A 27,672-nucleotide genomic window follows, 5' to 3' on the forward strand; every position below is an offset into this window, starting at 1 on the left:
CGAGGATTAGCCCTTGGGAGAGAGAAGCTGGGCAGGGGCCCAGGAACCAGCCAAGCAGATGGCTGTTGAGGGCAAACACCAGGCCAGGCAGGGAGCTGGAGGGCCACCTTGACCACAGCGAGGTGTGCTGGATGGTGGAATGCCTAGGTCTTTCTGGGACATAATACATATCAGTGCAATCAACTCCTGACTAGCCCTCTGGTGGAGCGGGGACCCCAGTGAGTCCTCGCACTTGAAACAGTTTACAAATTTACCCTCCTGTGCCCTCTTGCCACCACACTCCACTCTCTTTCCCAAGCGTAAGTTCTCTCCTTGCACCCAGTTGTGACCTGGTGGCTCCCTAAAGTCTATTTATACCCCTCAAACTTCAGATCCTTACATTCATCTACCTTAGATGTCCCAGAGGCATCTGAAGCTTAACACGCCATCCCCCCGCTTCGCCACCTCATGCCATCCACCAGCCACTTGAACCAAGAGTGGGTGCCACCTCCAATCCACCTCCTCCTTTGTCCCTCTGGTTCATTGGATCACTAACCGTGCGATGCTGTGTGTACGGCCTTCCAGTATCTTAAACCTACCCCTCTGCTCAGCCCCCACTGTTGCCACCGGTGTTCACTCAGGCCTCAGCACTTCTCACCCAGGCTGCGCAACAAGGAGCAGCTCGTGTCTGTGCCTGCATCCATCCCTGCATCCGTCCCTCCATCCTTGTCTCCAGCAGCAGCCGGAGTGGCCTTTCCAAACTGCAGAGCTGAGCATGTCATTCCCCCGCTGTAAGCCTGTCAGTGCCAACCTACTGTCCCCAGAAAAAAAATACAGATAACTTGGCCTCCATTTACCTCTTAAGGCTCATCCCATCTCCATTTTCCACACCCTTCAGCTGTATTTCCAGGCATGAAACCTGGGAACTCCTCCTCCTTCCAGGTCCCCTGGGCTCATCAGTCTCCTAAAAACCATGCTTCTGATGACCTGCCTCTGCCTTTCCCTAGTGTCACTGCCCCCAAGCTATCTCACTATCCAGCTCAGTACAGATAGGAGAGACATGAAGAGCAGTTACTGTAATTATCAAAATACATAAGCCCTTCCTATGCATCATAGTTTCTCATTTTAATCCTTGGCAATATTCCCATGGCACGCGCGCGCGCGCACACACACACACACACACACACACACACACAGAGATAGAGAGAGAGAGGGAGGGGGAGAGAGAGAGAGAGAGAGGGATGAGGAATGAAAGGCTCAGAGAGGTTGAGGAACTTGCCCAAGGTCACACAGCGATACCAGCGGTGCAGATGGTTCTTAAGCTTGGGTTGTCTGACTTGTGAGACATATCAGAAAACCACATCAAAGAACACAACTCAGATCTATTTCCAATGGTCTACACAGAAAAAGCTACCCTGCCTGAACAGAGACCCCTTAAGATATACTATCCTCAACCCCCTAAGTGCTTAGCCCGGCTTAGGAAGGAGGCAGTGTTATCTACCACAAGATGATTACGACAACAATGAACTTAAATCCCAGCCACTGCTGGAGAATATCTGCTTCTGAATTCAATTTGGTTCAATTCAATCCAATTTAATTCCATGCGGTTATCGAGTGCCCACTATTCACCCAGTAAGAGCTGGCTACGGAAGGTCCAGGGAGAAAGGCAGAGATCCCTCTTGGGAAATCATAACTAGCCCGGCCATGGGGTACCGCATGAGGAGGCAGGAACTGGGGTGCTGGAACCAGGGGTCAAGACAGGCGTCTTGTGGTCAGCCCTGGAGTATTAGGAGGTCTCGAATTTGCCAGGTTCTTATGCTAGTCTCTGGTCAGTGGCAAGTTTTGTAACTTTGCTAATTAGAACCATAAATTCTGTACCTATGTTTCCTTCCTTCCTTCCTTCTTCCTTTCTTTCTTCTTTTCTTCCTTCTTTCTTCCTTTCTTTTTGCTTTTTTGGGCCACACCTGCAGCATATGGAAATTCCCAGGCTTGCGGGTGGGGGGTCAAACAGAGATATAGGCACTGGCCTACGCCACAGCCACAGCAACACAGGATCTGATCCGTGTCTGTGACCTACACCGCAACTCACAACAACGCTGAATCCCCAACCTACCGAGCGAGGCCAGGGATTGAACCCACATCCTCATGGATTCTAGTCAGGTTCATTAACCACTGAGCCATGAAGGGAACTCCCTGTACCTATATTTCTTACCAACTATGAGTATAGAGAAGATACCACCAGCTTAGTCTAATAGGAAGTCTCAGGCGTAACACATATGAAAGAAATTGAGATTGATGCGTGATTGAGCGATGGCATGGGCTCCAGTGACAGAGAACCTGGCTCTATTCCTTCCTAGCAAAGCCACTGTGGGCAGCCTGTGTTAACTTTATGAGCCTCAGTGTTCTCATCTGTAAAAGGGGGATGAAAATAAAACCTGTCTCATAGGGTTATTGAAAGGGGTAAGAGAAAGTATGCAGACAAAGTGCTTATTAGCACAGCAATAAGCGCCTGGAAGGAGTGTAAAGTGTTGGCCCATATCATTGATTTTCTGGACTGGTTAGCTTGAAACAAATCAAAATCACCATAACTCTAAATGCCTAGCCTGGTCCCTGATACTTAATAAATCTCTCTCTCTTTTCTTCCTTTTCAGCCACCCCCACAGCATATGGAAGTTCCCAAGCCAGGGATCGAATCCAAGCTGGAGCTGCAACCTACGCCACAGCCGCAGCAATGCTGGATCCTTAACCTACTGCACTAGGCTTGGGGGGTGAACCCGTGACTCCACAAAGACAAGCTGGATCATTAACCCACTGAGCCACAGCAGGAACTCCTGATAAATATCTCTTACATAAACCAAATGCATGAGTGGGATGCCTATCTCAGGAGCGCCAGCCAGTTGGAAGGGCCTTGGATCTAAGCTAAACAGTTTGAACTGTGCTCTGTAGGGGACAGTAGCCACTGAGGGTTTGCAGCAGGGAGAGGGTGAGGGCCCAGATATGGGCCTTTAGAAGGTTTGCACTGGGTCAGAATAGAGGACTGATGGGAAGGGGGAATAGCAGAGATGAGACGGGAGACTGCCTCAGTGTCCCAGGTGTGAGAGCACCTGAGCGAGGTTGGGGAGCCAGTGCTGCAGTGAAAGGGACAAACTGGAAAGACATTTAGGAGGTAGATCTGGCCAGACTTGACAACCAAGAGATGTGAGCTGCCCTGCTACTGAGCAAGTTCAATGTCCATAAAGAAGATTATCCAGGTGGGGACTCCGGGAGATGCTATGTCCTCCCAGGAAGGCCCTGGCCACTGTTTCTACAGGGCATGCTGCTCTTTCTCGTCCCAGGGTTCATGAGGCTGGTGAGTGGCCCGTCCACAGAGTAGGGCATGGCGGGCAGCCCATAGAATTTCTTTGAGGAAAGAAGCCCATGGGCCTTGCAGGGGAGGCCAGGGGCCTGCAACAGGAAAGGACTTCCATCCTGGCAGACAGGCCTCAGCGGAGGGACAGAAGCCACTCTAATTGCAGTGTGTTTTTCAGAGAAAGTCTCCTAAGCCAGTTACAAAAGAAAAACCTCTCAAAATAGGCCAAAGAAAGAGAAAGGGACTCTCTCTCTCTTTTTATTTATTTATTTATTTACTTACTTACTTATTTATTTGTTTATTTTGCTTTTTAGGGCCACACCTGCTGCATATGGAAGCTCCCAGGCTAGGGGTTGAATCGGAGGTGCTGCTGCCAGCCTACACCACAGCCACAGAAACTTGGGATCCAAGCCAAGTCTTCAACCTATACCACACTCACAGCAACGCTGGATCCCCAACCCACTGAACAAGGCCAGGGATCAAACCTGCATCCTCATGGATACTAGTGGGATTTGCTTCTGCTATGCCACTACGGGAACTCCCAGGACTCTCATTTGTTTCTAGCCCTATTTCTTCAACCGCCACCTATTTCTCATTCAGGCTTCAGCATGGCTGCAGAAAGGATTAGCTGCACATTTTACAGATGGGGAAACTGAGGCTCACAGAGCTTCTCCTATACTGTAGACCTGTAATTATATAATATTGGACATCAACTATATTTCAATAAAAAATCAATCCAATCAAATCAAAACCAAAAAAAGTAGCAACTACAAAAAAAGAAAATCTGACTGTTTGCCAAGGGAGGAACCAGGATTCAAACCCAACTGTCTGACTCCACAGTCCATTCTCTTTCCTCTATGACATATTTCATAGGTTTTAATTTTAAAAGTCCCATTTCTTCAGACACTCGCATACTGCCAGTGGCAGTGCAAAATGATCGAATGCTTTTAGAAAGCAATTTGGCAATAAGAATCATGAGTCTTAAAAAATATTCATTCTGGGAATCACTCCTAAAGAAATCATCATAAATTCAGAAAAAAAAAAAATCTTTCCACACTACAATGTTCTTCCTAGCTATATTTATACCATGAACAACTGGAGATGAGCCAAGTGTCCACAGAGACAGGAATGGTTAAGTTGTGATATATCCCTTTAATGGAATATTTGAGGGCCAAGGGTTTGTAGTAATAAGGAAAATACCAATGTTATATAAGCAAAATAATCAGGATGCAAAATGACACATTCCATTTTTTGGCACTTTCCCCTCCAATCTCCATCAGCCCCTTTTAAATCACTCCCGGAAGTTCCATTTGTGTCTTATTGGTTAACAACCTGACGAGGATCAATGAGGACGCAGGTTCGATCCCTGGCCTCAATGGGTTAAGGATCTGACACTGCCGTGAGCAGTGGTGTAGGTCACAGATGTGGCTCGGATCCTGAGTTGCTGTGGCTGTGGCCGGCAGCTGTAGCTCTGATTTGATCCCTAGGCTGGGAACTTGCATATGCTATGTGTGCAGCTCAAAAGCAAAAAACAAAAACAAAAACAGACCACTCCAGATTTTAAAAATCAATACATTTATTTAATGTGGATGAGGCATGACTGATCAGTCTTATACAAAGTGGGAAGATAATCATCTTCAGATATTTTGTTATTTTTGTTGATCTATAATATAGAATTTAGGGGGAAAAAAAAAAAACTACGCTTTGAAATCTCTCCTCTGCAGAAATCATGGGGCTGCCAAACCTATCTTTCCTCCTTAGTACAGTTCGGGAGGCACTAGCCACGTAAGAAGCCAGGGGAACAAAAAGCATACATATTGGAGAGGAAGAAGCAAAATCACATTACTTGCCGCTAATATGATTGTCTAACCTAGAAAATCTAAAATAATCAACTTTGAAACTATTAGAACTAATGAGAGAGGTCAATAAGACGGTCGATTACAAAAGAAATGTACAAAAATCAATGCTTTTCTTATTTGCCAGCCATAAACCATTAGAAAATGTAATGGCAAAAATGATACTATTTGCAGTAACAATAAAAGTTATAAAACTACCTGGGAATAAACCTAACAAGAAATTTACTAGGCCTAAATGATGAAAACTATAAACTTTTATTAAAGAACATAAACAAAGATCTGAAAAATGAGAAGTATGCCATGATCCTGTACAGGAATATTCACTGTTGTAAAAATGTCAGCTCTTTCCAGATTAACTTGCAAATTCAGTGAAATTCTAACCAAAATCACTGTGGAAATTTTTTCGGGGTAAATCTGAAAACCTCATCCTAAAATTTACCTGGAAAAGTAAATGCACAAGAATTACCAATAAAATGTTTTAAAACTAACAGTGACGGAGGACTTTTCCTACCAGAAAACAAGAATTACTATGTAACAATGGCAACGGAAACTATGTGATTCTGGCACATTAAAAAAAAAAAAAAAAAAAAAAAAAAAAACAGATAAATGAAACAGAAGGAAAAAAATCCAGACATAGAACTATGAATAGATACAAACTTAGTTTATGATAAAAGGGCCACTTCAAATCAGAAAGGACAGGTGTGGGAACAATTCATTATTCATTTGGAACTAAAAGTTAGATCTATATCTCACATCTGGCACAAAACATAACTCAGCCAGATTAAAGCGCTAACAGCAAAATATAAAATGCTGAGAGTTCTAGAAGAAATACACAAGACCATTTTTTTTTTAAATTTCCAAGTGGGGAAGTATTCTTAGCCAAGACACAAAACTCAGGCGTCACAGAGGAACAGAACAAGTGATTTGATCATAAAAATGTAACATATCTGCTGAAAGGCAAGTTATTGACAGAAAAATTTTAACCACATTTAATACAGACTGAATGCCCATGTTTCTCCAGATTCTATGTTGAAACCTAACCCCCAAGGTCAGGGAATCTGGAGGTGGAGTCTTTGGGAGTTCATAAGGTCATGAGGGTGGAGCCTTCACAAATGGGATCAGTGCTCTTATAAAAGAGGCCTTTGAGAGCTCCCTTGCCCCTTCCACTGTGTTAAGGATGCAGCAAGGGGATGGCCAACTCTGAGCCAGGAAGCAACTTTTCACCAGCCCCAAAGTCTGCCGGCACCTTGACCATGGACTTAGCCTCTGAAACTGTAGGAAATAAATTTCTATTGTTTATAAGCCATCAGTCTGCAGTATTTCTTTTATAGCAACCTGAACAGATTAAGACATAGACATAGCTTTCATATTGAAAATATACAAAGAGCACATAAAAATCAATAGGAAAAATGTACACAACCCATAGAAAAATGGATAAAGAATATAAACAGGTAATTCAGAAAAGAAAAGAAAAATGACCATAAACACATGAAAAGATGATCAACCATTGATCATCAAAGGAATGGACATCAGAAGAAGAATGAGGTGTTATTTTTCACCCATCGAGATGGATAAAAATAAACAAAATTTTAATTGGGGAAGGATGGGGGCCAAATAGCCAGTCTCATACATGGTTGACAGAAATATTAAATTGGCCCAGCTTGTGGGGGGGGCGGGTAATACTTAGGCAGAATCTAAGTTTAGAAGACATATATTCTGACCAAGAAATTCCACTTAGAGGCAGTTATCCTATAAATGGCTCAAGATGTGCACCAAGATGTCAACTGAACCAAGATGCATGAAGACTGCATTGTCTGTAATGATGAAAAATGATAACTATTAAGCAATTGTTTAAAAAATAATGAGGCAGATGAAGGTACTGGCATGGAAAAATATCTACTCTATGCACTTAAGAGAATATAAACAAGCTGTAGGACCCTGTTTAGCTCCCTGTCCCATGTGTGTGTTGTGTGTATGTGTAAATGCACACAGTCAGGTCTACAAAGCTATATACCAACTTGTTACTGACGCTTGCCTCTGGCAAGAAGAGGAGAACTTGGGTAGGGGGTTGACAAACAAGATCAAACGTTTTATTCTCTACTCTTGGGTATGTTTTGAATTTTTCACAATGAGCATGAACAGCTTTGGTAAATAACGAGAACAAAAAAGGATATAGATCTATAAACTCCAAGAACACAGCTCTTTAATGAAAAACAAAATAAAACCACGTCTAGAAAAAAATGGAAGGAAATACATCAAAATGTTCTCGCTAAGAGTTTCTTTATTTATCTAGTTTTTCCCCTATTTTCTAAATTTTCTTTAATGACGATGTGCTGCGTTTATAATGGAAACCAAAAATACAGATACTCTGTATTCTTTTAAAGTCGTTTTCCCTTTGCTGGGAACCAATTCAGTGAAATAACTACGCTTTCGCTCTTTTTCGAGGAAGCCGGGCGGGAGATTCTGAAGTAGCAAATGGGGGTTTGGAATCCCTGGGTCCTTGAGGGCATTTGTCGGAGGTGAATGACCAAATGCACCCAGGAACCAGAGCAAAGGGGTCTGTGAGATGGCTCATGTCCTTCTCTAAAAATGATTAATGGAATGTTCCTAGCATAGTAGTAGGCCTACAGTAAGTTGTGGATGCTTTAGTGTGATTTGAATGGATCATCACACTCTCCATCCAGCCACTGCCCGCATCAATAGAAACATACAGACCACACCTCTGCCTGGTACAATCTAGCTGGCTGGGGCAGGGAGAACGGGCAATGAAGGCAGAGAGAGAATTCAAATTACTTATAGGGAAGGAAGCGGGGTGTGGAAGGCAGCACTTACTCAGCACTTTTTTTTTTTGTCTTTTTAGGGCTGCACCCACGGCCTATGGAAGTTCCCAGGCTAGGGGTCGAATTGGAGCTGCAGCTGCAAGTCTACACCACAGCCACAGCAACGCAGGATCCGAGCTGCGTCTGTAATCTACACCACAGCTCACGGCAACGTCGGATCCTTAACCCACTGATCGAGGCCAGGGATCGAACCCATGTCTTAATGGATCCTAGTCGGGTTCATTAACTGCTGAGCCAGGCCAGGAACTCCTGAGCACCTATTATGTTCCACTTGCCTCTTGAGCACCATTTGGGGCACTATTATATGCACCTTGCAGAAGGAAATATTCAGAGATCAGTCCCTGCTCAAGGTGGCCCAGGAAAACTCTGTTGATCTGGCTCCAGGTCCTGGCCTCTGCCCCCTGGCCTCCCCGCCAGAGGGTGGGAGAGGAGGAAGGATGGGCGAGTAGAGCATGGGGGAGTCTCCACCCACAGGCTTGAGCAGAGAAGAGTAAATGGGTCAGGGGTGTGTTTGAACTCTGAGCCCTTCTCCTTCTCCCCAGGCTGAGTCCTGAAACATCTCTCACGGTGGTTCTGGAAAAGATGAAGTGAACTGCTGGGGTGTGTCTAAATAAAGCCCCCATGTGGGCGTCCCTGCTCAACTATGCATGAGCTCTTTGTGACTTCACCCCTGGTGCCTCCAGCTTGCAGAATAAGCACGACCTCACTCAGCGCACCACCAGGAACAAGCAAAACTTTCCAAAAATATTTGAATGTTGACAGCAGATTCTTGCATCCCAGTGAATAATTGGCTGTGTAAATGTGTATGTGTGTGTATGTGACCTAAATCCAGAGAACTTACGATTCTATGACAAAAGAACTTTCATACCCCGGATATCCCAAATCTCCATGGTTATTTGCCAAACTAGCAGAAAGCCTAGCCTTTTTCCAGGACCCTTGGGGTGCCGGATACTGGTCCCTGAAAGGGTCCTCCTCCTTGCTGGTGGCAGTCTGCTGGAAGGGCAGGAGACCCAAACACACCCTGATATCAGGTCAACCCCTTCTGTCCTAGGAGGTCTCCCTGGCTGTTGTGGGACAGTGGGGACAGGGTTTGGAGACACAGCAGTGGGGCTACCAAGCTAACGGGGTCCTGCGATACCTGCTCATTAGAGCCACCATCCCTCTGCAGCTTTCTTTTTCTTTCTTTTTTTACAGCCCCTCCCACTGCATATGGAAGTTCACTAGTTAGGGGTTCCACAGGAGCTGTAGCTGCTGGCCTATGCCACAGCCACAGCAACGTGAGATCCAAGCTGCATCTGCAACCTACACCACAGCAACACTGGATCCTTAACCCACTGAGCGAGGCCAGGGACTGAACTCGAATCCTCATGGCTATCAGTCAGGTTCTTTATCACTGAGCTACAACAGGAACTCCCCCTCTGCAGGTTTCTGTGGATTTGCCCAAGTCTCCGTGGCTCCTTAAGGCTTAAGGGAAGATGCTCCTTCCCCAAGGTCATGTCTAGTGAGCTAGCTCCCACCACAAAGTTGCCTAAGCCCCAAATGTTTCGGCCCTTTCAGTTTGCCTCTACACTGCCCTTTGATACCTTAAAACCTATAGCAGGTACTATTAGTGTCTGGCCAATAATCCTGGGCCAGCCGACTGCCAACTGCCATCATTTACACCCCGGTGCCCAAGGCCGTTTTTCCCCATGGAAGGCCACTTTGCCCGTGTGCACAACAGATTGGAAGGGCCAGGCACTACTAAAGACCCAGGAGCAGCCCTCATTCCCTGACTTTAGAAGTGGTGTATAAACACTCCGGCTCCCTTCTTCCGTGGGTAGGATAATTCTAAGATGTGGGTTCTGCAGGTCCGGGTTTCCCAGAGTGTTCATGCAGAATAACGTCCCAGGCCCCCACTGTGGCACCTGGTGTGGTCATATACCCTTTATCAGCTACTGTCCCTTTCCCGTATCATGGCCACTTCCTCTGCTTGTGTCACCTGCACCTCCCACTAAACTACTTGACCTTGAAGCTCTGTCACAGGTCTGCTCTTGGGAAAACCCAAACAAAGTTAATACCCTGGTCCCAGGGGGAAAAGAATCCCAGCATCAGACACAGAAGCCGTCCTCTGCTGGGACCACCCTCTTGTCGGGATGCTCAAGTCACAGACTGGGTCCCTATATCCTGCAGGGAGAGCTCCTCCTGGGAACTCCCATCTTCTGCAGGGTCCCAAATCCTCTTTTTTTCTTTTTTTTTTTTGCTTTTTAGGGCTGTACCCACGGCATATGGAGGTTCCCACGCTAGGGATCTAATCGGAGCTACAACTGCCAGCCTATGCCACAGCCACGCCAGATCCTTAACCCACTGAGCAAGGCCAAGGATCGAACCCGCATCTTCCTGGTTCCCAGTAGGATTCGTTTCCGCTGCGCCAGCATGGGAATTCGCCAAATCCTCTCTTCCCCAAGGCTCTGGGTACTTCTGTGAAGAGGTGCTACCCAGCTCCCCCAGCCACATCCCAACCTCAGCATCTTTGAGCTTCCATTTCCACATCAGAAAAGTGGGCGTGCCAGTCCACCTCAGTCTGGCTCTGAGAATGAATAACAATAATAGCTACTTTACTGAGAGTTATCTGCATGCCAGACATGCTGCTTCGTGCTAATACAAAATTCCCAGCAGCCCTAAGCGGTATAAATGACTATTGCTGACAGCCCAATTTTAAAGCTAGGGAAACGGAGGCTCAGGGAGGTGAAATCCCTTGCCTGAAGCCTGGAGCTGAGGTGTGAATCTGTGTCTGACCTCAGAGCCCTGCAGGCAAGCAGCTTGTCATGAAGTTAGGGGCCACAGTGCTTGGCAGGAGACCCCGTGGGGTGTGGCGGCGCCTGTGGGTTTGCGGGTCAGGGAGGAGGGAGGTGGAGAGAGATAGGCTGTCTCTACCTGGGGCTATGAGGAACCGTCTGAGTCCAAGGAAGTGTGGAACAAAATTGGTAGAGTCTGAGCCCCCAGTGGAATCTGGTGGGGGAGGGTCGGGGATGGAGGGTGGGCAAGGCTAGAGGCTGGGGAGCCGGGTCCTCAACGGAAGGCATCTCAGATGTGACAAGAGATGAGCCTCGGCAGGGCCAGCTCCAGGGGCTGGGGCTGGGGTGAGGAAAGGAGGCTTGAAGCTGCTTGTCGAGCCCCAGCCTTCCCTCTGGAGAGGCCTGAGGACTTGGGCGGAGATCAGGCTTAGATGGCCTTGGCTGAAAGGTGGCTGGGCACGTGAGCTGTCCCTCCAGAAAGGCTCAGAAGGGGGCTGCTGTGTCTCATCCAGTTTCCCAGATGTGGGGTGTGGGCTATTCCCAGCCTCTACGTGTCTGTGGGGTCGTGAATGTTGCACTTGGCCACCAGGGCTTTCTGGGTGATGAGACAGCAGGTCTGAGGCTGCAGGGCCGTGCCTCCCGGGGCCTGACCCTGAACAGCCAGCATCCTCTCTGCTGTGGTACCTGCTGGCACCTTGACCCAACCTTGGTGAGCTACCTGCACCTTCCCCAACGTGGAGTCAGCAGCATCTCCCCAGAACCCCAGAAGCTGGGAGCCACGCGGGCCCCTAAAACCAAGCTGAGTTTTCTCTTGTTAAGTCACAGGATAAAGCACTTTACATATTAATCAGGTTAGGAATCTGAGAGCACATATCAGGGGATTGAAATATGTAGATTTTGATGATGAATTCACGCTCATCAGAAAACCAATGAATCATCCTAACTTCATTATCAGGAATTATTTGATGGGGGAATTGGCAGGGGGGATAGGAGAGCAGGAGCCGGGTGCCAAGGGGGAGAGGATTTCTTGGTTCTCAGCCCAGACTGTGTTCTCTTTCAGCATCACACTTCTGCAGTATTGGGCAGTTTGTTTCCCTGATGTGTGTCCTGAACAGGGCCGCCTTCTGGAGGCTTCAGGGAAGTTCGAGGGCATCGCCTAGTGAGGTCAGACCCTGGGGACCAGGGCAAACCACTTAGACAGACACAGATGACCCTTTAGTTGTTTTAAGATCACCTGGCACAGTCGCTCCTGTGACACTAACTCCCTCGGTGACCTGGGCACAAGCCAAATGCCACCTCCTTGAGCTTCAGTTTCCTTACCTGCCTATTAAGCATCAAAGCTTCCAGGAATGGCACCAAAGAGAGGGGCAGGGACCCCCAAATTCCAGCTCCTTATATGCTAGGCACTCTTATAGGGGTGGGGATCTAGCTGAGGAAAAACCAGATATTCCAAAGAGTGGGCAGGGGCACGTGTAATTTTAAATAGGTAGTCACAGAGGTCCTCGGTGAGGCTGTGACCTTAGAGGTGACACCTGAAAAAAGTGAACATTGTGTGGGAGGAAGAGCATTCCAGGTGGAAGGGACAGGATGGGCAAAGGCCCTGAGGTGGGAAGAGCATGCCTCTGTCTAGGGAACGGCAGGGAGGCCCCTGTGGCTGCAGGAGTGGATGGCAGACAGAGGAGGAGGAGGTACAGTCATAGACGTAACAGAGGAGGGAGTGGTGTCAGAGGGTGCAGGGACTTTAAAAGAAGGTGTTGGGATCCAAAGAATGCTTAGGACAGGAGTTCCCCTTGTGGCTAAGCAGTAACAAACCTGACTGGGATCCATGAGGATGTGAGTTCAATCCCTGGCCTTGCTCAGTGGGTTAAGGGTCCAGCATTGCTGTGAGCTGTGGTGTAGGTGGAAGACGTGGCTCAGATCCCATGTGGCCGTGGCTGTGGTGCAGACCGGCAGCTGCAGCTCCAAGTGGACCCCTAGCCTGGGAACCTTCATATGCCACAGGTGCAGCCCTAAAAAGACAAAATTAAATTAAAGCAAATTTAAAAATACTAAGGCAAGGCGAGAGGAGGACCCAGAAGATAAAGAGCCTCCCCCACAGGGTAAACTGAGGCACGGGGGCACAAGCAATGGGGGAGTCAGGGCAGGTGGAGTGAGAGGAACATGGTGTGAGACAGGGTTTGAGCGGATGCAGATCGTGCAGAAGAGGGTGCTGCTGGGATTCTCTCCCATGAAGCCTGGCAACCGCTGGTCCAGGGGTAGAGAGCCTGGAATTACCAAAGATGCTGGAAACAGGGCTGGATCAGATGTGGAGAGCCTGGATTCCACCCGGGCTCTGGCAAGTGCTTGGGGAGTGATGCTGGATGGAACTCAAGAGTCCTGCTCTTTGGAATGAAGCAGCAGGCAGGCAACAGCATTCTTTTTTTTTTTTTTTTTTTTTTTTTTGTCTTTTTGACTTTTTCTAGGGCTGCACTGGAGGCATATGGAGGTTCCCAGGCTAGGGGTCATACTGGAGCTAAAGCTGCTGGCCTACACCAGAGCCACAGCAACTCGGGACCCAAGCTGCATCTGCGACCTTCATCACAGCTCACAGCAAGGCCGGATCCTTAATCCACCAAGCAAGGCCAGGGATCAAACCCACAACCTCATGGTTCTTAGTCGGACTCGTTAACCACTGAGCCACAACAGGAACTCCAGCATTCTTTTTATAGAACTTTCTGGAAGCCTCAGAAAGCCTCCCTCCTACTCTTCTCTTCTCTGGGATAACTTGAGCTGCTCTCTTCAACGATGCAAATGAAAAAAATCTGTGGGGTTTCCACTGAGCGTGTTCTGGTCATACGGTCAGGTGGACTTTGGGCACTGAGTCCCAGGCGGGCAGTAAAGCGGGAAGACCACTGAGGTCAAGGAGACCCCTCCCTTGTCTGAACGGCTCCCTTTGGGAGCCACGGAGTCTCAGTCCCAGCTTTAGAACCACCCAGGGAACTCAACAGCCAGGCCCCACCTGGGACAAAATGAGCTCCATTCTCTCAGGGTGGGGGTGGGAAGCAGGAACAGCTTTCCCCAGGGGTCCTCCCTGGGCTTCTCTGAACCAAATGCAAAGGGGGTTGATTCCAGTGTGACAGACAGGCTCCCCAGGCAGGGTGCTTTCACCTGTTCTCATTTAATCCTCCCGTGGCCCTGCAGGAGGGATTTCCCTCCCATCGGGCAGATGAGCCAACCGAGGCTCAGAGAGATGAACTGGTCCAAGGACTCCTGGCTTGTACGTGGTGATGTAAGGTCTTCCCAGTGAAGAGCCGGTTCTTAGTCCCTTCATTATAATGCATCAGTTTAGTCCTGATCCTTTCCCGGGCCCCAAGAGATGGATTTAGAAAGGAGGAAACTGAAGCTCAGAGACGTGAAGGACCGGGCCCAAGGTCACAGCCCATGAGTCTGGTGGCTAAAAAAGGCTCTTTCCCTTGCAGTCATCCTAACCAAATGTCCCACTCCCCAAATACCCATCTGGAGCTAAAGGGACATAGTGGAGTCATTCCCGGACTCTGAAGAGATAAAGCATTGTAAATTGAATGAGAAAATCTATTTTCACATCCTCATGAAGACATAACTGACACTGAAAGAGTGAATTGTTTTAGTAGAAAACACAGTCCCTGGTTCTCTCCCATTTTTTTTCCCCCTAAAACTTGGAGTTATGGCTTTAGAAAAACAGGAGCAGCTGACTATCACAGATAAAAATGCCCTTTTGCCTAATTGGATCTTTAATAAGGAATCCTAATTAATTCCCCTGAATAGAGAACTTTTACACTGGTGTTATCTCGGCCCTGGGCTGATGGGCCTGGTTATTTCCAGATACAGAATAATGAGTCTTTCCCAGCCGGGCTAGGAGTCACCAGAGACTTGTCAACTTCCCAGTGAAAGTAATTACTTGCAGAGGCACCCGGGGTGGGGGGAGGGGTTGGGGGAGGGGAATTACAAACAGAGGGATTGGAGGGATTTGGGGGAGCTTAGGAGGGCACTGCTGGGCAAGGATTGGGAGAAGATGGGCAGTTGTGAAGGAGATCGCTGGTGGAAGGATGGAGGCCTTGTTAGCCTCCAGGATGCCACCTCTGCTCAGTGCCGCCTAAGGGACACTTGCCTTAACGTGAAAAAAACGTCACTTGATGGCGTCTGACAGATTCTAATAACTGTGAGAGCCGAAATGGCAGCAAACAGAAGTCAGGAAGCTTCTCTTCTTGGTTGGGGCAACGGCTGGGATGTCATTGCCCGGGGATCTTTGTAGCATCCGTGAAGACAACACTAAATGAGAAGGGTTATCTGGACAACTCAGGCCACAGACCAGCAATGGGGAGGATGCGGCTGAATGACACGGGCCATTTGTCTGCAGTGACAGGGCTCTCCTGCAGGGGAAGGCTGCCGGCAGTCTGTCCTGTGCTCACCAGGCATCGGCTAGGGAGCTGGCGGCAGGTGGCCCGGGAGGCCGAGATGCGCTGGAAGCCAGCCCAAAGCCCCTACCAAAAGCAGCTCAAAGGACAAGAGCCGCACCAAGGGAAGGGAGCAGGAGCAGAGGCTGTAGACTGGGGCACCCTTCCAGGACACCCAAGTCTCTCCCCAGCTGGAAATCCCACCCCAATCCAGAGGGGCACAGAGACCAAGAGGCTAGAAAGCCAAGGGCCCTGGCTTCAGCCTGCAATTTCCAGGTCTGTGACCTTGGGGATGTGACCTTGCTCGGTCTGTTTCTCACAGTTACTTGAAGAGGCAAAGGAAGGAATGAAGGCAGATGCCTGGCCCGTAGGTGCTGCTCTACCAAGAGTACTAGTCTACCTGTTTCTTCACACCCTCCCCGTTCCAGAAGAGTCACTGTAGGGGGCAGATCTGTCTGGAGGGGAATCTGTGGTGCTGTGTTTGCGCATGAAAAATTAGGAAGTCTCTGTGCATGTTCCTAGCAGACAGGGGCAGGGGCAGGGCGGGGGGTGGGGGGTGGGGTGCTCACCACCTGCCTTGTAAAACTGGGGCAGCTGAAGTTCAGAACACCGAGCGCCAGGCTCAGAGGGAGAGTCAAAGCCATATTGTCCATGCTTGTCCTTCTCCTCGTGCCCTTGAGGGTGCTGCCACATGGCCCTGGGACCTCAGAGCTGCTGGGGCCTGGAGGGTCATGACAACTCCTGCTGCGGTCCCCCGCTGGGGGCCAGCCTGCAGCTGCCACCTGGACCAATCAGCTGCAGAGTCCGAGACCCATAGCACCTGGGAGTTGGGAGGGTGTGCAGCTGTCTGCAAGGAGCACCGGCTGGGAGGCTTCAGGGCTGCTGTGGGGGTGGGGGCAGGGTGCAGGGGCAGGCTGGGGGGGCGAGGGAGGGAGGCCTTTCCAGGTGCTTCAGCGACGCAAGGTCAGAGGAAGGATACAAGCTGGGAAGTCAGGTCCATTCAGAATCTTGCCAAATGTTTCTTGTAACTCTACCCAAGGCCCTGAGAGGGAAAGTTAACTGAGGTTACATGGTTAATCGGCAGCATTTGAACTCAACATGGACTCCTAAATCTGTGCCCTTTCTCTTGCTTAACTCTGCCATCCTTGAGGTTGAGGGGTGAGCAGGGAGTCCGGGGGGTCTTTCCCAGGATGCCAAAGGGGAGCACCTGATATGTGGTCCCACTTTCGACAAGCTCTGCAGACCTGGACTCAGCGACCAGGGCTGGAGATAGAGCGGGCCAAGCCCTTGCCACCTGCCCCCGTAGGCCATGGACCCCTGGAGCCGTGGTCTCATGGGGAAGGGCTGCAGGCACCCAAGTGGGAGGATCAAACCTACGGGGACCCAGCATGGGAGTTAGCAGCCCAGATGCCCCTTGGACAAAGCTTCTGTGGGCGCACCTCCACAAGCATCCTCCGTGGAGGTTTCCGGTCTCCTCCGTGGAGCTGGCAGTGCAGGATGCAGGAGGGGAGACTGTGAGAAGGGAGACGCATCGGACGGAAGTCACATTATGGCAACCCCTTATACGGGAAGCAGCCTAAGTCTCAGTGACCTGTCAGAGGGACACAGCAGGACTCCAGGATAATTCTAGGCAAAACTGGAAGCTTAGCTCAAGACCCAAGGAGAAGAAAGGGGGGGGGGGGACTGTAACTGCAATGTATACATGTAAGGATAACCTGACCCCCTTGCTGCCCTTGCTGTACAGTAGGAAAAAAAAAAAAAGACCCAAGGACCTGCTGTAACTCAGACTGTCCTGGGACATGAAGAGAACTGGGTGGGAGATGCCACCTGGAGGCGTGGACAGGGCACAGCGGGCGGGGGCTGCTCTCCGTTGTCTGGGACTCAGGATGGGTGCTCTACAGGCCCATGAGGGGAGGACAGGGAGGACCTGTGACTCAAGAAGAAAGAAACAAGAAGCCACGTGAACGATGGGGTCAGGACAGAAAATGAATTGGAGCTCAAAAGGTGGAAGAGAGGCAGGGGTAGACCAGAACTTAGAATTTGGTGGGGGTGGCGGGGCAGCTGGGTAGAGGCAGGTATCCAATGCCTAGATCAGATGCTTACTAACTGTATGATTTTGGCAGATGTCCTAACCACTTGGAACTCAATTTGTCCACCTGAAAAACAGGGATAATGGTACATTCCTTATGAGAAGTTGTGGGGATTGAATGAGATAATGCATGTGACACCCTTGGTACAGTGCCTGACACCCTGTAGCTCTTCGAGATCATTACACCCTTGGAGGGATATTAAGGCAAGAGGGAGGCGGATAATTAGAGTCTTGAAGAGGCCAAGGAGAGAGCACCAGAGCCTGCTCTAAGGGCAGGGACTGATCCCCCGAGTGCTGGCCTAGGGTGTGCAGAGGGAATGGAATGGCAAGAACCCAGATGGGGAGGAGAGTGGCGGCGGCGGGGAGGATGCTGAGACTCTAAGGCTCAATGACTTCTTCTGCAAGAAGTGATACCCAACTTGGAGATGCTGATGGAGAGTCAAGGAGACAGCATATGTGATGTTCAGCACAGGAACCAGCTGGCTCATAGAGACAATCAAGAGACACTTGCCTGCTTATGTATTCGATAACCATCCCATGGCCAAAGGGCTCTGCGGCCAGGGCGGGTGGGATGAAGTGCTACCTGCCTTTCTGGCAATGGTGAGATGGGGCTGCGAGTAGGGAACTGAGTCTGAAAGATGTCACTGGCTCTATTTATTCAACCAATAGTCAGCAAACCTTGATGCTTGCCTGTTGCCAGGAACCTGGCTGAGCACTGAGGGCTCAGGGATGCTGGGACAAGTTCATGCTCTTCAAGAGGTCATGCTGGGAGGAGGACGATGCTAGAGAAGCTGAGGGGCTGGTGCCAGGGTGGGTGGGGGAGGGAAGGGAAGGCAGAGGTGCTGCCCCATCTCATGGTACCCGAAAGGAGATGGCCTTCGTGTGGGCCTCCACCAGGGAGAGAAGGAGGGGAGGGGAGACTTGAAAGCCAGAGGGCTAAGATTTTTCTAGTTCAGCAATGCAATCACAGGGCTTATCCCAGAAACAGGCACAGAGCAGGCAGGCAAAAACACTTGCTAAATAAATTCATAAAGTCTGCTAGGAGTCAGTGTGCTTTGTTTCAGGAAATAGATGTGCTTGCCCAACCTTGTGCATAAGCCATAACCAAACCTGTAAGTCAAATATAACCTGGGAATTTTCATGCCAAGAAATTCAATAATGGACCCGTTCCTAAGAAGATGGAGCATTTCTTAATGGGCCCAAATCCACTCCCTCCCTCTTACTGCCTTGGCGAGAGTTCTGTTTAGGCCCAGGGTGGCTCTCCAAATTTCATCTACTTCAGAACACCTGAGACAACAGTCAGAAATACTGAATTGGGCCTCAAGTCTCAGAAATTTTGGAATTAGCGATTTGAAATAGGACCTAGGAATCTGCATTCCCAGCTGCCTTCCAGGAAAGTCTCCTGAGCAGGGAGTTAGTCGGTGCATCACCATTTGAGAAAGAATCACACATCTGTGTTCTAGGGAGTATCACTAAAATCGGGGCTGTAACTGAGAGAGATCAGGAGCTCTGGGGCTCCTGGAAGTTTCTGTGTCTGGCCACCTCTTCCCCCCCGCCCACCTTGCCCATCCCAAGGTGACAGAGAGATGTTCCTTTATTTCTGGGGAAGATAATCACTCCTGAAAAGCCCATTTCCTACTTCACTCTTTGATGTCCTTCTTAATCTCCTCCCCAAAGCCCCCCTCGCCCCCTTGGCTCCCTACTTCTGTGCACATGGGGATCTCATGGGGGCAGCGTTAAAAAGTTTGGGTGTTGGCTCTAATGGGCACCGGGGCTCCATGAACTATACGAAATCCTCTCTCTGGCTTTCCTCTGGCCCTGGGTCGATGTCAACCCAGCCCTCTGCTTTCCCTGACTCTCCCTCTCAGCCATGTTGCCAGGGACCAGCAAGAAGAATCTGGAGAAGAGAGATGAAGCCACCTGCAGGACCAGTCTTGGGGATGGAGGCTGCAGACTGAGGATTAAAAGGGGTCCCGGGCGGTCACTGAGTTCACTCCTGCAGTGGGAGCCTGTTCATCACCCTGATTGCCTTTTTCCTGTCTCCCTGGGGGTTGGAGGTCGGAGGTAAAGAGCATTAGAAGGACTCCTGGTGGGACAGGTTGCCAGTAAATTGATTCTGCCCTAACCCTGGGGCAGGCAGAGGGAGCAACGCTCATCAAACCTCTCACCTCCTTCCTGCCAGGCTCAGTGCCGCTGCTGCTCAGAGGAATGTCAGGGTGGGCACTGAAACTGACATGGCTGCAGAAACTGACATCAGGGGCCAGACAGGCATTTGCTTAACAAACCAGCTAATTTTAACCTCTGTCTCCCAGATCAAAACTCTTTTGAAGGGAGGAAACAAAAAAGAAAGTGATATTTAACACGTTTCTATTTCCGTGCTACACAGTCTCTCTCTCTCTCTCTGAGGTGGCAAGTTTGAGCCTAATTGATTTCTTAGTCAAAAGGGAAAAAAAAAAAAAAAAGACAAAAAGAAAAAACAACAACTGAGAAACCTTGCCTCACGTTGCAATCAGACCTCTCCAGTTCTGCCAACTGCTGAGCTTTGTATTTTTTTTAAGACTGGCCAAGTGACTTGCATAATTTAAGATCCTTTCTAGCACTGATCAGCCTGCTCTGGCCAAGCAGTTTGCTGATTAATTATTAATCAGACTGAGTTTAGGATGAGTAATCAGTAAGAGTCAGGGCTAATTTGCAAATGTCCCCCAGGAAGGTTATTACTTAAAATACTTGGTGGAGAGGCTCCACGTTAACCTTTGCAATTAGCCCCAGGACATTGTTACTCGTGAGGCAGAAGCAAGTTTCTTCTCCCAACAAACTCATCTTGGACACCTACTAAGTGCTAAGCCCTGCCCTTTGCAGCTTTTCAGGGTTCTGCAGGCAGTGGTGGAGGAAAGGAGGGAACTGGAAAAAAAAAAAAAAAACTAAGAAAACCGGAAAATAGCAGGGATGACAAATGCCTAAAATAAAACAAGATGCTGTGATAGAGAGTGGAGGGTTGCTTTAGGTTGCATGGACAAGGAAAGTATTTTTAAGGAGGGGGTATTTAAATTGAACTCTGCCTTTCAAAACAGCCAGGTCTTTTTGTTTGGTTTGGTTGTAACTTTGAAGGAAAAGGGTCTTAAGCCCTGGGAACAGCCAGGGCAGGGGCCCTAAGAGGGAATCTGCTTTAGCCCAGGTCGGTTTAAAAGATGCACAACCTAAAAGCCGAGAGTTAAATTTTATCTGGGGGCAAAATGAGGACTTAAGCCTGGGAGGCAGCATCCCAAGTGACCCTGAGCAAACTGCTCCGAGGAGGCGGCCAGGGGGGAGCTAGGATATAGAGGAGTTTTTGCAACAAAGGGCAGGTAGTAGGAACAAAAGGTGACTGTTAATAATAGAAAACTAGATATCTCAAGTGAAGGAATTTAGCATCTTCCTCTGTATGGAAAATGTAAGGGTCTGGGCTCACTGAAATCATTTCCTTTGATGTGCACTTCAGCCCTCTGGGGCCTGTATCCTGTGTTTCCCACACGATGAGTGGGCGTGGGTGGGTGGAGATCAAAGAGGTAGGCGGTGACCCCATAGTGTAGAGGTTTTTTTAAATTTTTGTTTGTTTCTTTTTTAGGGCCACATGTGCAGCATATGGAAGTTCCCAGGCTGGGGGTCGAATTGGAGCTGCAACTGCTGGCCTACACCACAATTACAGCAACTCAGGATCTGAGCCGTGTCTGTGACCTACACCACAGCTCAATGCTGGATCCTTAACCCACTGAGCGAGGCCAGGGATTGAACCCACGTCCTCGTGGATACTAGTTGGGTTTGTTACCGCTGAGCCACAACAGGAATTTCGAGTGTGGAGTCTTGTTGTAGGATTTTATTCTAAGTGTAATGGGAAGATGTTGGCAGGCCTTAAAGGGGCGAGGCATGATGTGATGTGTACATACCAGTGGTTCCAGTTGCTGTATGGAGAGTGGACTACAGGAGGGTCGGAAGCTGGAAGAACAGGCCCTTGAGTGGGCAGCTGCTGGTGGCACAGAAATGGGCAAAGCATCTTCCTCTGGGGAGCAGACAGAGGTGGAGGAGGCTGGGAGAGAACAGATGAGGGGGAGGAGGGGACTTCTATGTTCACGGACAGATGAATGAATAAACAAAATGTGCTATAAACAGACCAAGGGATGTTATTCAGCCTTAAAAGGGAATTCCGATATGTGCTAGTATATGGTGAATCTTGAAAACATTCTAACAGAGAAAGGACAAATATCGTATGATTCCACTTATTTGAGGCACCCAGCATAGTCAGGGTCACAGAGGTAGAAAGGAGAGTGGTGGTTACCAGAGGATGGGTAGGGATGGGGAGTTGTTTAACGGGTACAGAGGTTCCGTTTGGAAAGGCGAAAAAAATTTTAGAGATGGACAGTGGTGCTGGGTTGTACAACAAGGTGAATTGACCCTGAATTGTACCCTTAAACGTGATCAAAATGACCCAATTTTACGTTGTTTATTTCACCACATTTAAAAAAAGAAAGTCTGCTTTGAAGTGTTCATTTTGAGATCCTGCTAAAATTCTGAGATTCCTGTTCATACATCTGGAGCCCCAAAGGCCCCTCAGGGCTGGGCATTTAAATTGAGAGCCATCGGCATAGAGATGCTATTAAAAGCCAACATGTGATATGCGGAGGTTACCTGGGAAAGAGGGTCAGTGGAGAAGAGGAGGGTCCCGGGACCCCCTGGGCAGTCCACATGCAAAGGGACGACAGAGGTGGGACAGTGGCAGAGAGAGCAAAAAAAAAAAAAAAAAAAAAAGAAGACTGAGAAGGCGCGGCCATAGGCAGCTAGCTATGTGGTTTAAATCAGCCAAGAAAAGGAACTAGTTCAAGAAGGACAGATGGCCGGTGTCGGATGTTGCCAAGAAGCCAAGTCAGAGGAAGATGGAGAAATAACACAGGTCACCGGCCATCTTACCAAAGTCAGTTTTAGCGGCAGTTTTAGAGGCAGATACTGAGAAAGGGACCTGTCTCTGCACTTGGCGCTCAGCTGAATGAGGCTGAAGGATGGGGGGAGTTTGGAGTGTGTTGGTTTTCTTTCGATTTTGGATGGTAGACATTAGAACATGCCTCAATGCTGTTAACACTGTTTGCAGGCGGGGGGGATAGATGCAAGAAAAAGGACATGAATTTAGCAGGGAAGTCTTTGGGGAAGACGAAGTCTGGAGCATAACGAGAGGGGCCGCTATTCTTTGACAGGAGCCAGGGCATTTGTCTATTGAAATTTGAGGTGTGGAGGAGATACTGACTCATTAACCATTTCATGCTACCGTGTTTCCAGCCCCACCTATGGCTACACTGGACCGTGTGACTATTTCTGGCCAATGAAATGTGACTTGGGAGTGATGCGTATCAGATCTGGGCTAGGGCAGGCGGAAAGCCCACCCTAGATTCTCCACTGTCCCTCTCTGCCATGGCATTGGAGGAGGCCACATATTCCAGATGGTGCAGCTACAAGATCCTTGAGCCTGGATACTCACCAGCACGACTGTGTGGCTCAGAGCCACTTCCACTGACCCATGACAAACATGTGACATGAGCGAGAAATAAACCTTTGTGGTGTTTTACTGCTGAGCGTTAGGGTTAATGAGTCTAAAGAAGGACGTGGCAGCAGATGAGGCTGGGGTGATAGGCAAGGGCTGGAGGGAGAAGGGTCTGGGGTGCCCTACGAAGGGCTGGAATCTTATTCTGTAAGACAATGGAAGATGATTGAAAGCTTTTGCCTGAGGCTTAGCATGTCAGAGCTGCATTTTAATTAAACCATTCTGGTAGCAGTGGGGAGGATGAATTGGAGAGTGCTGAGAAGCTGAGCGATCAGCAAGGAGGCTATTACAACCCACAAAGAAGAAAAGAGGATGGGCTGAACTGGGGGAGTGGTAGTAAAGAGGGAACGATATGCTACAGGAGGTACATTGGGAGAACTTAGCAATTAATTGAATGTGGCTGGTGAGTGAGAGGGATTAGACGGGGATGATTCCCAGAGTTCTGGATGACTCTGTAGAGGGTGGGGCCATAAACGAAGGAAGGAAACAAACTCTGACCCTTTTACTCATCAGTTATGAGTGAAGGTGGGACACGCTGAGTTGGAGATACTGGTGGGACATCAAGGTGGAGCTGTCCAACAGGTGGCCGCCTCCACAGGCTGCTGCTCAGTGGGGAGGCCAGGCCAGAGAGCCAGGTGTGAGGGTTAGCAACAAGCAGGTGGCTGATCGGAAGCCACAGGAGCACATGAGCGTACCCAGGAAGAAGGTGTGGGATGGGCGGAGCAGTGAGGCAAGAGCAGAATCTTGGGGACAAAGGAAACCAAGAAGAAAGGGTCAGAGAGGTCAAGAAGGATCAGAGAGAGTAGCTTGAGAAAGGGAAGAAAAGAAAGAAAAGTTCCAAATGGAGAAACAGCCAACAATGCAAAGGCATGCAGAAGCGTCCAGTAAGATGAGACCTAAAAACGACCTTTTGGACTTGGCTTTGGCAATGGCAGGGTTGGGGGAGTGGGGTAGCTCTCTGGGAGGATCTAAGCATAAATGGTTTTGGGGGAAGGCTAAGGGTAGAAGGCATGGGGAAGTAGGTGAGGACTTACTGTGGACCCCTTTTCCAAGAACTTAGGTGGGAAGTTCCCAGAGATGCTGCGGTTTCCTGGAGCCTCCCCATTGTGTTCAAACCAAGCCCACCCTCTCCCTTCTCAAATGGATGAAATCTGTTGAGTTCAAGAATAATCATTAGCCATTTCATCAGAGCATGAAGTGCTAGTTTTCAGTGCGAATCTGGCTTCACTGGTGAGCCTCTTGGTGTCACACACCAGCCCCTGGATGAGGAGGAGCTGGGATTAAAAGACGTATAAGCTCAGGGTTAGAGCTGGGGACACAGTGAGTCTTAGGCAGCCAGAAGAGGCTGTAAGAGCAAGGAGTGGGCAAGACTGGCATGAAACGTGGGAAAGGTGATGCCAGGAAGGAGCCAAACAAACATTCATGGCCAAGTGCGAAGACGGAGACCAGGACTGGGGCCTTGAATGTTCTGAACAAACTGACATCATCCTGGAAGGCAGACTGTGCCAGAACGAGGGGCCTCTGGAAGGGCCCAGAACAGCTCCTTCCATCTGTCTTCGCGGCACCACCAGGCATCTGGCAACTCCTCGAGAGAGGTCGAGAAGAGCGTCTTGTCTGGTGCCCTTCATGGTCCTGGCACAGGCTGCCACACAGACCCCATACTCAGCACAACCGTGCAGTCAAACCCACAGGGGGCGGGCCAGCTGCCCATCCTCGGCTTCCCACATGCAGAACTTGGCCAAATTGCCTGCTCTAATGGAGCCGCTGTGCCGACAGCAGGCCACCCCAGCTCACTTCCTGCCCCTTCCAGCTGTGGCTATGTGCTCTTTCTGAGAACAAGGTCTCACCGATGCAAACAAGGAAGTCACGTCGCGACTCCACGGCGGCGTGTGAGGGAGCCCCAGCCTCGCTCTCCGGCTCCCCAGGCGTGTTCTGCCAGCAGCCCGCCAGAGCACTAATCCTTTCCTGCTGCTTGGCTGTGGAGCTGGTGATGTGCCTTCCAACTCCGAGAGATACAGGAGATGAGATTTTAAAGGGCTGCTTATTTATGGTCTGGCTCCTGATGGCTACAACAGATGCAATTTCATGGGCTCCATCAGAAGAGAACGGCTTCTTGGGCTGGTTTAAAGTTTTGTGATGTGGCGGGGAAGGAGAGGGAGGCAAGGGTGGCACAGACCCACAGGAAGCCAGGAGGTTCTGAGCCTCGGCTGGAAGAGGCTCATCCCCTTACCAGCTCCAGCTGCCACTGGGTTCGGAGGCCTCAGTCGTGCACCATCTCAGCTGCCTAAGACCTTGACCCTGCCTTGCCCCTGACATTCAAACAGGCTGAAACCCCAGAGGACAGGCATAGCCTATACTACTTGCCTATAAGAAGTCCAAGGGAAAGTAAGACATTGTGATGATGGGCCTTTATATGTGCAATTCCTTCTGCCTGAAATGCAGATCCCCTGTTCCTCCCAGGGTGGTGGCTCCTTCTCAATAGTTAGATCCTACCGCCTCAGAGAGGCTCCTCCTGACCCTTTTATCTTAATAATAAGGTCTCCACTGCTATTATTCCCCATCCTAGGCATCGTCTTCATGGCGTGCCTCAAAAGTATATATTACATTTATTTTGTGATTCTTTCTTTTTTTTTTTTTTGGTCTTTCTGTCTTTTCTAGGCCCGCACTTGCGGCATGTGGAGGTTCCCAGGCTAGGGGTCCAATCGGAGCTGTAGCTACCAGCCTATATCAGAGCCACAGCCACTCCAGATCCAAGCCACGTCTGCCATCTACATCACAGCTCACAGCAACGCTGGATCCTTAACCCACTGAGCAAAGCCAGGGATCGAACCTGCAACCTCATGGTTCCTAGTCAGATTCGTTAACCACTGAGCCACGATGGGAACTCCTGTGATTCTTTTATTAATGTCCTTATCCCCCTAGGAGACCAGAAGTCTCACAAAGATGGGCATTATCTGTCTCCCCTGCCATTGTATTCCCAGTGCCAAGCTCAATGTCAGATAACAGAAGGGCCTAAGTAGTTTGTTTGAATGGATGAGTGAGGACGGAAGACACTGGCAGTACAGGTGGAGGTGGGAAGCCTGACGGTGATGTAGAAGGAGGCACTGCTGATGGAGATGACGCTGGTGCTGATTCCGAAGAGGACTTCTCAAGGCCCTGCCAGAGTATTTACTTAAACACTAAACTTTTCAGCCACAGCTATGGACCTCCCGTGACCATCTTGACAAATGTTATCCCAAAGACTGTGGCTCAATAACCAAGGGCCCCTGTGTCGCTGTATCCAGGCTCATCTCCTTCCTTGCTGGAGCCTCAATGTCCTTCCCTGTGCCCACTCTGTGTCAGAGAGGCCAGCGAGCATCACCATCCCTTGCTCCACCCTAGCCCTTCTTCTTCCACCCAGTTCCTCTGTTTGGTAATGACCCTGCCACAGTCATCTAGACAGAAACTTGGGAATCACCCCAGCTTCCTCCCTCGCCTTCATTCCTCCTTCCCAATGAAGCCCCCCCCCGCCCCCGCCAATTCTGTATCTGAGATGTTTTCTGATGTCACCCCCTCTGCTCCATCCATTTATAACTGCCATAGTTCAAGGCTGCAGAAGCTCTTACCTGAGTGCTCACAAAGTTTTATAGCTGGTTTCTGAAGCTTCCAGTTGAACCCAGTTATGATTCAGGGTGATTATGCTACTGCTCTGCTTCAAACACTTCAAGAGTTTTCCACAGTCTACGGAATCCTCGCCCAGCTCACGAACATGGGGACAAAAGGTCTTCATGACCCCCGCTCTTCCTGCACTTATTTCAGGCCTCATAACCTGCCCTTGCTCCCTTGTACCCTGCACCCCACTTGCAATGCTCCAAACACACCAGGGCTCTTTCCTGCTCCACACCTATGGCAAACTTTTACTCGCCCCTTGGTTCAACTGAAAAGCCATCCCCTCTGAGACTCATTTATCTGAGTCTTCCCAACAGCCCCTCCATTAATGACAGGAAGACTGACAACTGTTTCGGAGGACATCTTTTGTTTTTATCTTCCCAGTGACCTGGCACTTCTTCCTCCACTGGTCAGAGGTTTGGGCATATAGTCATGTGACCCGGGCCTGACCTATAAGAACATCCTCTGGACACAATGATGTTGAGGGTTGAGCACATGATTCAGTCTGGCCCAGTCAAGGATCATCTGAGGGTTTTTGTGGGAACCAGAAGGAAAGATGCAAACTTTCTGCTAGGATTGCTAAACCAGTAGGATGGAGGAAGCTGATGGGGGTCACCTCTGCTACCTCGTGGAGAAAGCTTGCCTGACAGTGAAGCCAACACACAGGAGATCAAAGCTATGGGAAGGAGAGAAACAGACTGGAAGGCATTATGTGCTGCCTTGATCCAGCAGTACCTGAAGCCCGCCCCTGCACATTTCAGTTACAGAAGACAACACATTTCCTTTTTAGCTTGAATCAGCTGGAAGTAGCTTTCTATTTCTTGAACCAAACGAATCCTAGTTACTACTTTTCCTTTTATAGCAACTATAGGAACTTCTGTATACTTCTTAGAAAAGTACCTAACACAGAGAGTGTAAAATACTTAATTATATTCTGCCTCTTGACCCTGACTGTGAGCTCCAGGGTCCTGCACAGTACAAGGCTATTATATAAACAGTTGTGGAGTAAATAAATAACTCCTTGGGAATGGGACTGTGTTTTTGTCTCCCTCACATCTCAGAAAATCTAGTTCATAGAAGACTCTCAATAAATTGATTACTGAAAATAAATAGGGGAAAAATAACAAAGACCGACAATACTCTAAACCAATGGTTTAAT

General features: G+C 49.2%; 1 protein-coding gene and 1 long non-coding RNA gene across 15 annotated transcripts in view; both read right to left on the bottom strand.

The window, feature by feature from the left end:
• The window catches only part of CSMD2 (CUB and Sushi multiple domains 2), a 646,878-nt gene that overhangs the window by 376,320 nt on the left and 242,886 nt on the right, over positions 1-27,672 (bottom strand). The window lies entirely within an intron of this gene.
• On the bottom strand, positions 1,918-10,167 carry LOC146402662 (uncharacterized). Its single transcript, XR_014807444.1, has 2 exons — positions 5,271-10,167; positions 1,918-4,660 (listed from the first exon to the last, which is right to left on the bottom strand). It is a non-coding gene; the product is annotated as an uncharacterized LOC146402662 (long non-coding RNA).

Source organism: Sus scrofa, chromosome 6 (assembly GCF_054392235.1).
Source record: "Sus scrofa isolate SSC_HxYL_T2T_F1_AM1 chromosome 6, Sscrofa_HxYL_maternal_Yorkshire_Landrace_v2.0, whole genome shotgun sequence".
Classification (NCBI taxonomy): Eukaryota; Metazoa; Chordata; class Mammalia; order Artiodactyla; family Suidae; genus Sus; species Sus scrofa.